We start from the raw sequence: 9,334 nt of genomic DNA, 5'->3' as shown, positions 1-9,334 counted from the left end.
CACACAGAGACCAGAGAGTAAATATTCTAGGCTTTGGGGTCTCTTATGGTTTAGATGTAAAACTTCTCCCCAAGGCCCCCTGAATGTGGAAGGTGACTGGATCACAGGGCTCTGCAGTGCATTGGTCACTGAGGACTTCCAAGCTGACCTACTGCTAGGAGTGAGCCCTGGTTGCAGTAGGTCACTAAGGTACGACCTGGAAGGGAGTAGTCTTGTCCCAGGCTCTTTCCTTGTCTCCCTGCTGCCTGGCTGCCACAGGTTGACTCCCTTTTTCTCCCCCATGCCCGTCTGTCATCCTGCTCTGCCTTAAAGCCAGCTGACCATGGCCTGAAACTGTGAACCAAAAAACACTTCTTCTCCTTTAAGTTCTGGGTGTCAGGTGTTGTACACCAGCATCAGGAAAGGACCTCAGACATAGTTCGCATAGTCTCTGTCACAACTACTCAATTCTGCTTTTGGAGCATGAAGACATCCACAGATAATACATAAATAAACACGAGTAACCACATTCCAGTAAAACATTCACAGAAACAGATGGAAGGCAGCCTCACCCTTGGCCCCTGCTCTACACTGAAGAAATTCTTAGTGTATACTCAAAGAAAAAAGCATTCGTAGCCTGAAAATCCAATACCCAGTAAAAGCAATTATCCCTGATCACTTTAAAGGATCCTAGGATACTAAAAAGCAACCATAAGGGAAATTATGGGACTCCTTCAAGTTTGTTACTATGGGATTTATCACTGTGCTATCAGGCCATATGAATTTACTAACATCACTAAACCGTTCTAAGTTCAAATATCACCTAGTTGCTTGACCCATGGGCCTATTCAAACTCTTTAACTCATGGAATATAAGATCAGTTATATAAGTTGATAAATTGAATGAGCTAGTTTAAAAAACAATGCTATAGCAGAGGTACTATTTGTATTCTCACCTGACAGATAGAGAAACTGAGGCACAGAAAGATGAGGAATCTACTCCAAGTCATATAACCACCAAGTGGCAGGGAGAGGACTTGGCCCAGTCCTCCTGGTGGTGGAGCTGAAACCCTCAGCTGTAGCGCTCAGGTCCCCAGTCCAACCTTCACACTTGAAACTGCAGCCCACTGCCTTTCACTGAGTCTATATCGTCCTGATCTAGAATGCCTCTTTCTCTCTTCATTCTGTCCTTCTACTCTGTTATCCTTGTCCATTTTCCTTGATGGCTTCTCCTTCTGGGTCACTATTTAAAACATGAGTGTTTCCTAGCTTTCCAGTTCTCCTCTCAGTCTAGAGTCTGTCTCTCTTGTTCATGTTCCTCCCCGCTCCTCTCTCTCTGCTCTACAATTCATCCTGAAGACTATGAAGTAACAAGACTTCACTGACTCCAAGATCTCATCTAGGACCTAAACCTCCTCATTAAGCTTCAGATCCATATTTTCAATTATATATAACTGAATAAAAAGTTGAATAACTCAGCTTTAACATGTCCCAGGTTCCCAAACTCATGTTCACAACTCATCACTTCTACCTCAAAACCTGCTCTCTTTCTGTATAACTTATTTAGTGACCAGATGCATTTTTATTCAGAGCCCTAAATAGCCATGTAAGGAGTTCAGACACCCCGCAGGAGTGACATCTGCAGAGGTCCTGGAGCTACATGCAGGAGAGTCTCCCCCAAGTTCACCCTCTAACCAGTCCCATCATAGCACCAGGCATGGGAATTCAACATCCTGAACCTTCCCAACTAGCCACTGGGTGACCAATGGTGACCCTAGCCAGCATCAGAAAGAACCAAACCCCCCAGCTGAGCCTGCTCAAATTCCTGGCCCAGGAAACTCTGTGATATAATAAAACCACGCTGTTCTAAGTCACTAAATTACAGAGACATGTTACCCAGAAATAGAAACTATAACCCTAGCTCATCACTATCATCCTCCTTGCACATAACACACTACTACACTGAACTCTGAAAGAAGTCTGCTGAAGCCTGAACCAAGAAGAAACAAAACTCCACTTCAAGTGGTCATTTACTAACCTGTACTTTATTTCTCCAAGTTATATATTCTAGTCTTCTTCCTGGCTTGACTTAAAAGCTATCTTTAAAGCTATTTCAAAACTTCCCACCCTACTGCTTTCTAGTCATCTCTGATGATCCTTGGCGGCTAAAAGCCTCCCACAAACACTTCTCTCCCTAATGACAGACTTTAAGCCCAATCTCCCTGATTCTTGACCCCACTATTCCCACTGCCAAAAGAAAAATCCCTACCATGGATATTCCTGTTTCTATCTGACTTAAACAGGAATAAAATGGCTTTTTCCCAGCTCCACTTATTCTTATGGCTGTATCTGAGCCAAACAAATTCATCAGTCCACACCTTTGACTCTCCTATCATTAAAATTATGACATCCAGGTGTGCTGAATGACTTCCGGGCCATAACCTTTCTTCAGGTGTCCCAGTCCCTTCCCAGGAGAACAGCAGATGTAGAATAAGTCTATTAAGAGCAATCCATTTAGTTAAACATTGTTATGGTTTAGATCTAAAATGTCCAGTGGAAGGTGACTCACCTCCTAAAAATGTCTCACAGAGGGGCACTGTAATCATTGGTGAATTCATCCACAATGAGTTTAGTAACTGAATGTGCTGTTAGGAGGTGGGGCCAGCCTGGAGGTGGTCACCAAGGGCATGGCCTAGAAGCTCCTCCTTTCTCTCTCAGTTTCCTGACTGCAGCAGGCTGAGCACTTTCTTCTGCTAGGCCCTTCCACCACACATCTCTTCCTCAGAGCCAGCAGACCATGGACTGAACCCACTAGAAGCTGTGAGCCAAATAAACTCCTGCTTTAAACTGTGAGCACTGGTACTGTGTCCCAGCGACAAGAAGACAAACACCAAGCTCTTTCTGTTGAACAGATCCTGACAATTTCTCTAAATCTAGGGATGTTAACACCTTGGGCCACAGCTGACTACTAGAGAGTGCATGCCATTGTAAAGTGTTTGCCTTCTTCCCTGCAACTTGAGTATCTAAGGTCCTTCCTACAAAAACAAAATACCTGTACATGCCCCCAGTGCCACTAAGGTATGTAAGTCTTCACTTTTAACCTTCTTAATCCTTAAAAAATAAAACAAAAAACTCATTCAGCAGAATTCATGACCAATGACTTGGAGGAGCAGTACAATCCTACTCTTTAGTGTGTGCTGCCCTAAATCTTAGGTACCACTACTGTTCCTTGTTACAAGCATCTGTGAAGCAATTATCCTGAGGAGCAGGAAGCAGCTTTCAACGGCAGGAGCAGCTGGTGGGACATAATGCTGTCTGGCTTCCTGGCACCATCCCCAGAGTGAAACCTCAAATCACTGGGCCAATTTTTATTTCATTCCATGTCCTCCCAAGGTGCCTCTAGAAAAAGTAAATTGCTTTAACGTGAACAAAGTCTTTTCTCATGATTAATGAAATGCACTAACAGGCCCACTAGCTCTTTCTGGCTATCTACATAAACACCTCAGGGCTGTAATTATATCAGGAGGCACCAAGATTCACGCAGCTCTTGCATGCATGACTTTGTAGCCATCCTCCCCTCAGAAAGCACATTAAACCCTCTGGTATCTGGTGGACATGTGACATACAAATAGCTATCAGACAGCACTTGAGGAGCCTGCCCTTAGAGCTGGGGGCTTCTCAAGTGAATTCTCTGTCTCTGAATGTGAGTCGGTCAGCCTTACATCAGCTAAGTCAGTGACCCTGATGCAAGTGGGTTCAGTACAGTCTTGGAAATATGGAAGTTAAAAGGAATGGGTGCAATCTCCCTTCAGACCACAAATCAGCTTCCTATACTGAGTCCTAGTATTAACTCCTCCTCCCACTGGGCTGCAGGTTGAAGCACTTCCTCAGCTCTAAGCCGCTGAGGTGGTTTCCTTAGGTTTAGGGGGAAGGAAGGGACAGAAGAGCCAAGAGGGTAAAGCCAGTACAGGAAACATTTCAAGCTACAGCCACAGAACTAGAGTTCTGAAACTCAGCTCATTACCTCAAAAATCTCATCTTTCCAATGGCAAGTTACCCAAACAGCTGAGCAAAATCAGTGGGAAGCATATGCTGGATTTAAGAACAAAACCTGAACTCAGCCAAAGTATGAAGCTTCCTTTGGAATCATGTGTGTAAACTTCTACACTTACTGCCCCAGCTCTCTCTATCAGTAAAATGGAGAAAACACTATTCACCTTTTCCCCACCTTACCCAACTCAGACTATACGAGTTCTCAGAAGATAAATGTGGTGAAACTCAAGGGGATTTTTGCTGACTAGCGTTCAGTCTGTCCTTCCCCACAGCAAATAAAGTAATAATGGGAGTTTTGGCCCTCACCACTGAAAAAGCAGAAGACAGGTATCACTTACAGATTCAGTTTTCACCACTTTCAGAAAATGTGGGTATGAGCCATCTTGTCAAACATATGGTGCTCCAATGTAATAATGCTAAATATTTAATATTCCACAATGGTTTACTATCAATCAAGCTGAGAAGAAGTACAGGCAAACCACAGCAAAGTTCCACTTTAGCTTCTCTAGCTCACTTTGTTTTCTCTCTTGCATGATTTTCTATCCAAATTATTCATCAGTTTTACTTGCCATTAAGAAAAAGTACAGAAGCTGCTCAAAACCAACATCAGTCTACTTGTCTCTGGTAAAGATTCTCATAACCAATGTGTCTTTATGCTTTTGAGCCCATTTTTCTAATTATTGAAGGACCACTTTCTGCCTTCTCATTCCAAAGATCATAACAGTGCCCCATCCCCACCACCTTTAAAAGAAGTTGTTATAAACCCTTGTAAATTGTCAGGGTTCTAATCATGGCTGGTTTTCCTCACCTGCACTGAATCAATGCATAATAATTACAAGAATGGCAATCACAACAATTAATGATGAAAACAACACATACCAAGCAGTCAATATATGCCATGTGTTACATCTACTGCATATACAGTACCTCTTATTTTCATAAGAGTACTAAAGAGAAGTGTTTTAGTCTGTCGTATCCATCAGGGGAGAGACTCAGAACAGCCAAATAACTTGATCAAGAGCATACAGCTTACTAACCGCAAAGACGGGATTTCTAAATCGTATCTTTCTGAATCCAAACTATGCAGGGATGGGCAGAAACTGCTTGAGACCCATGCAGAAGCTACATCCACGTCGTATCAAAAGGCAGTAACATTTGTATGATGTAGAGAAAAAAACAGAAGTTTTCAGTCACCCCTTTAAGCTATTTAGTGGCCATAAGAGAGACAACAGTTTTGTTTTGCAAGTCGCCTCCATTTTTGTCCTCTAATTTACTACTCAGGGATGGACATTAAAAATCAAGCTAAACCAATCACAGTGTAGAGAACAACAAAGCACATCAACCTAAAGATTTCTCCTTTTTAACCTTAAAAAATAATTTGAGATGTAAAAAGAAGTTGCAAAACCTTCATTCACTGTCCCCTAATGCTAGCACCTTATGTAACTGCAGTACAATTATGAAAATAAAAAGACAATAATTAGCACAAGAGTATTAGTTAACCTATGAGATTAATCTGGAATTTGCTCAGTTTGCCCAATACTGTACTCCTTTTGGTTGTAGAATGTAAACCAGGATCCTGGTTGCTTTAACGTCATGTGTCCAGTACGTGATGGTTCCCAGTCTTTCCTTGTCTTTCAGCACCTTGACATTGTTGAAGAGTATTGGTATTTTTGGAGAATATCCCTCACTTTGGGTTTGCCCGATGTTTTCTCAATGTTTGGCTGAGGTTCTGCTTTACTGGAAAGAGTGTAACAAAGACGAAGTGACCTCAGCATGTCATACTGAGGGTGCATGGCATTGGCATGTCTCACTCTTGGTGATGTTAACCTCGGTCTCTGGGTTGAAGTGGTACCAAGTGCCACGTTTCTCCACTGTAGAGTTGTTATTTGCCCTTTTGTATTTGAAAACTGTCTTGGGAGGAATGTGGATAATTTGAAACTGCAAATGTCCTGTTTCTCCTCAAATTTGTGCCCACTAATTGTAGTATGCATAGATGAATGCCGCTAACAACAATTATTATTGTGTAGTTCTAAAGTTGGCTTTCTACTTCCTTCATTCCATCTACATTTATTAGTTAAAATTCTTCTGCAAGGAAGAGCTGCCCATCTTTTCCTTTAATTACTTTATTAAGTTATTTTATACCAGTACACAGATGGATATTTATTTCATTCTGTGGGTTAAAATGCAAAGTTGTTTTGTCCTGGTCCTGGGGATTGAGCCTTGGACCTCTGCACTGAGCTGTGTCCCCAGCCTTTTTTTGTTTTTTATTGTGAGACAGGGTCTCACTAAATTGCTAAGTGCCAGACTGGGCTTAAACTTGAGATCCTCCTGCCTTAGCTTCCCAGAGTGCTAGGATTATAGGTCTGCACTACCAAGCCTAACTGTTATTTCTTTTTGTAACTCTTAATTGTTCCAGTCTGGCTTAGGATTGGTGCCTTCCCTAGTGCCTTTTTTTTTTTTTTTTTTTTAAAGCATTTCTTACTTTCTGGTGCCACAAGACACTCTGGGTTCATCTTGCGATTTCCCTGCACCAGCCCTGGTCTTTCTTCAAAGACCAACTGCTGCTCTCTCTCCTGGAGGGTGGACCTAAAGGTCAAGATCTGGGTGCACCGGCTGCTGCTGGGCCATCACTGCTTCTAACCATCGCAGTGGACCAAGCATGGAGACACGTGTGTGTATATGCTAGCCCTACATGCACGCACATCCGTTCTAGCTAGTTTATGTATCTAGCTACTCTGTATTTTTTAAACTATGAGCTTACGCTAATATCTCAGATTCCAATTCTAAAGACTTTTCTTAATATCTTATCCAATGTCTCCTCAATGCAAAGAAAGGTAAGAGGAATGAAGAGGGCTTTCATGTTTAAATTGTTTGTAGTGCTTTTTAGGCTAGCTATAGCAAACTATAGCTAACTGCCTATTTTCTACTAGGCAGTAAACAAAAAAAATAAAGTTACGCTGGAACACGGTCACATCCACTAATGTAAGTATTGCTTATGACTGCTTCCCATGGGAACAGCAGAGTTCAGCAATGGCAGCAGAGACTTATGAGCCACAAAGCTGAAAATATTTTCTATCTGGCCCTTTATAGAAAAGGTGTAGGCTCTGTTTCAATTTTCATTTGGGAATGGAAAGAATGTGAGCCTCTAACAGTGACTGACCTTGTAGCCTAGGCCAAGTTGTTGGTCCTCTCTGGTTTCAGTTTCCCCATTCTCTGCAAGGGTTTTGGGATGACTAGAAACTCATATGTCCAATTCCTGGAACATAACAGCTGTTCAACTAATGGTATCCAGAATTTTCAGTGCAGGAAAGATAACTAATATAGTCTACAGAGTCTGCTCAGCCCACAGGGACTGAGTCATGATCTTAAACTCAAATACTCCATCACTTACTGACTGTGGGGCCATGAACGAGTATCAGCTCCTCTCAGCCTATGACTCTCTCCATGCGTCTCATAACCTCACAAGTCATGAGACCTTGTATCTATGAACACCTTTCTCCCACAATTCCCAACATCAGTCAGGAAACCAGAGCTGAGCCGGCTACATCAAAATTAGAACAGTGAAGTGTTTTACAAGCAGAAATAGAAAGAAAACCAGAGATGCTGGAAAAGCAGAGAAGAAATTAAAGAAGGCTGAGGGGTCCTATCCCCTCCTCCCCATTACCCAAGGAGATCCCTTCACCTAGGCTCTGCTTGGAAGAAACAGAGGCCAAATGGACACAGGCCCTCATGGTCCACAGGGAGAAGACACAGTAGTTGTGCAGAACAGGAACCCTGAGAGTGGGACTGAGGCTCCAGGGGTCTATGGCCATGGTGGTCACACACCACTGTAAGCCAGCCTATGCCACTCCTGCGCACTCAGGCTGGCCCACCACCTCGAAAGGAGGACTCCCAACCATGCCCACCCAGCATCACGCCAGGAAGGGTGCACCAGTGTGTCCCGAGCAGTACCAAAGTTTCCAGTATCCAAGGAGTAGCTTCCTGAGTGATTTAACTTTTCATCTGTCAAAAGCTTTTTGTAAACTGAGCTGAATCCACATATTTTAGCCATTGTAAAATGTACACTTCAGTGGCATGCAATACATTCACAATGTTGTACATCCACCACCTATATCAAGTTCCAAACATTTTCTTCACCCCCCGAAAAAGTCCTAGACCCATTAAGCACTCACCCCTCATGCCCCTCTCTACCACTGGCTCTTTATGGTGAGGGGTATGAATTCTCTATAATTAGATTTTATGCCCATCTGGATGTCTGATAAGATGTGAATGTTGGAAGTGCAAACTGTGGAGTCCAGAAAAGGCACAGAAACTTCCTCTCTTCTCTCCAACAGGAAGCAGCTTTGTAGAAAGGCCCAAAATGACTTGCCCTTCTCCTGCTCCACCCAGCCCAGGGAGGACGGTCCTAGTCCTATGTCTCTACTCATACATCCATCAGCTGGCTGGTGTCCGAGAACAGGGGTACCACAAGGGCTTTGGGCGGACCCCCTGTGCCCCATAGCCTGGCCCCTTCCCCCCACAGCAGACTGAGATGAGGTTGGCTCTTACCCTCTGCTTCTCCGGGTCCACATAGCGAATGCCAAAGTAGTCCTTCTCCAGCAGGCTGTAGTAGTTGCATATGTGGTCGATAAGGAACTGCCCTTTGGTCTCCCGCTGCAAGGGAAGCACATTTGCGTTCAGCCAGAGCTCACCTGTGCCTTCAGGTCCACTCTGGGTCTCCTCACCCCAATGGGTCTGCACTTAAAAACATGGATTTGCTCACTCCAGGCCCTGAGCAGGGGCTTCGTTTAACCTTTAATCACTACCTAAATGAGCAGCACACTTTGCAATGTGTGCAATCACACACACACACACACACACACACACACACACACACACAAAACGTAGAGCCAAAGGGACAGCCAACAGTACCCTGCACAGACACGATGTGTGCCAGTATGTTCCAGCTCATTCGATTACATGCCATGTAGTTTTCCTAATGCTATTTATCACTCCAAACACTGGCTTCACAACTCAGTACCTTGTGGAGACCCACACTTTGCATAAACCTTTATATTATACACACTATGTCCCTGGCTGCTTGCTCTAATCACTTCCCATGAGTACTCACACAGTCCTCACCATGGTCCTGTGAGGCAGAACCTCATTTTATGTGAGGAAACTCAGCATAAAGGGATTCAGAGACTTGCCCAAGGTCACACAACTTGTCCGGATCATGGCAAGATCTAAGCCAGGAAACTGGCTGCAAAATCTAGGTTCCAGCCAAGCCACATGGTCTCCCTGGAGACTTCCAGGTCCACTCC

At 43.7% G+C, this 9,334-nt stretch overlaps 1 protein-coding gene across 1 annotated transcript in view; it reads right to left on the bottom strand.

Annotated features, from left to right (window-relative positions):
• Window positions 1-8,612, bottom strand: part of Frmd3 (FERM domain containing 3) — a 119,635-nt gene extending 111,023 nt beyond the window's left edge. Inside the window, exon 1 of the mRNA XM_013516074.1 lies at window positions 8,580-8,612. The gene's annotated coding sequence lies outside the window, so the exon portion shown is untranslated. The remainder of the gene's footprint in view (window positions 1-8,579) is intronic.
• Window positions 8,613-9,334: the final 722 nt, after the last annotated feature.

The sequence above is a fragment of the Chinchilla lanigera genome, unplaced genomic scaffold (assembly GCF_000276665.1).
Source record: "Chinchilla lanigera isolate Chin_1 unplaced genomic scaffold, ChiLan1.0 scaffold00031, whole genome shotgun sequence".
In the NCBI taxonomy this organism is placed as follows: Eukaryota; Metazoa; Chordata; class Mammalia; order Rodentia; family Chinchillidae; genus Chinchilla; species Chinchilla lanigera.
The sequence above is the reverse complement of the archived record's forward strand: the minus strand, read 5'-3'. Positions and strand labels throughout refer to the sequence as shown.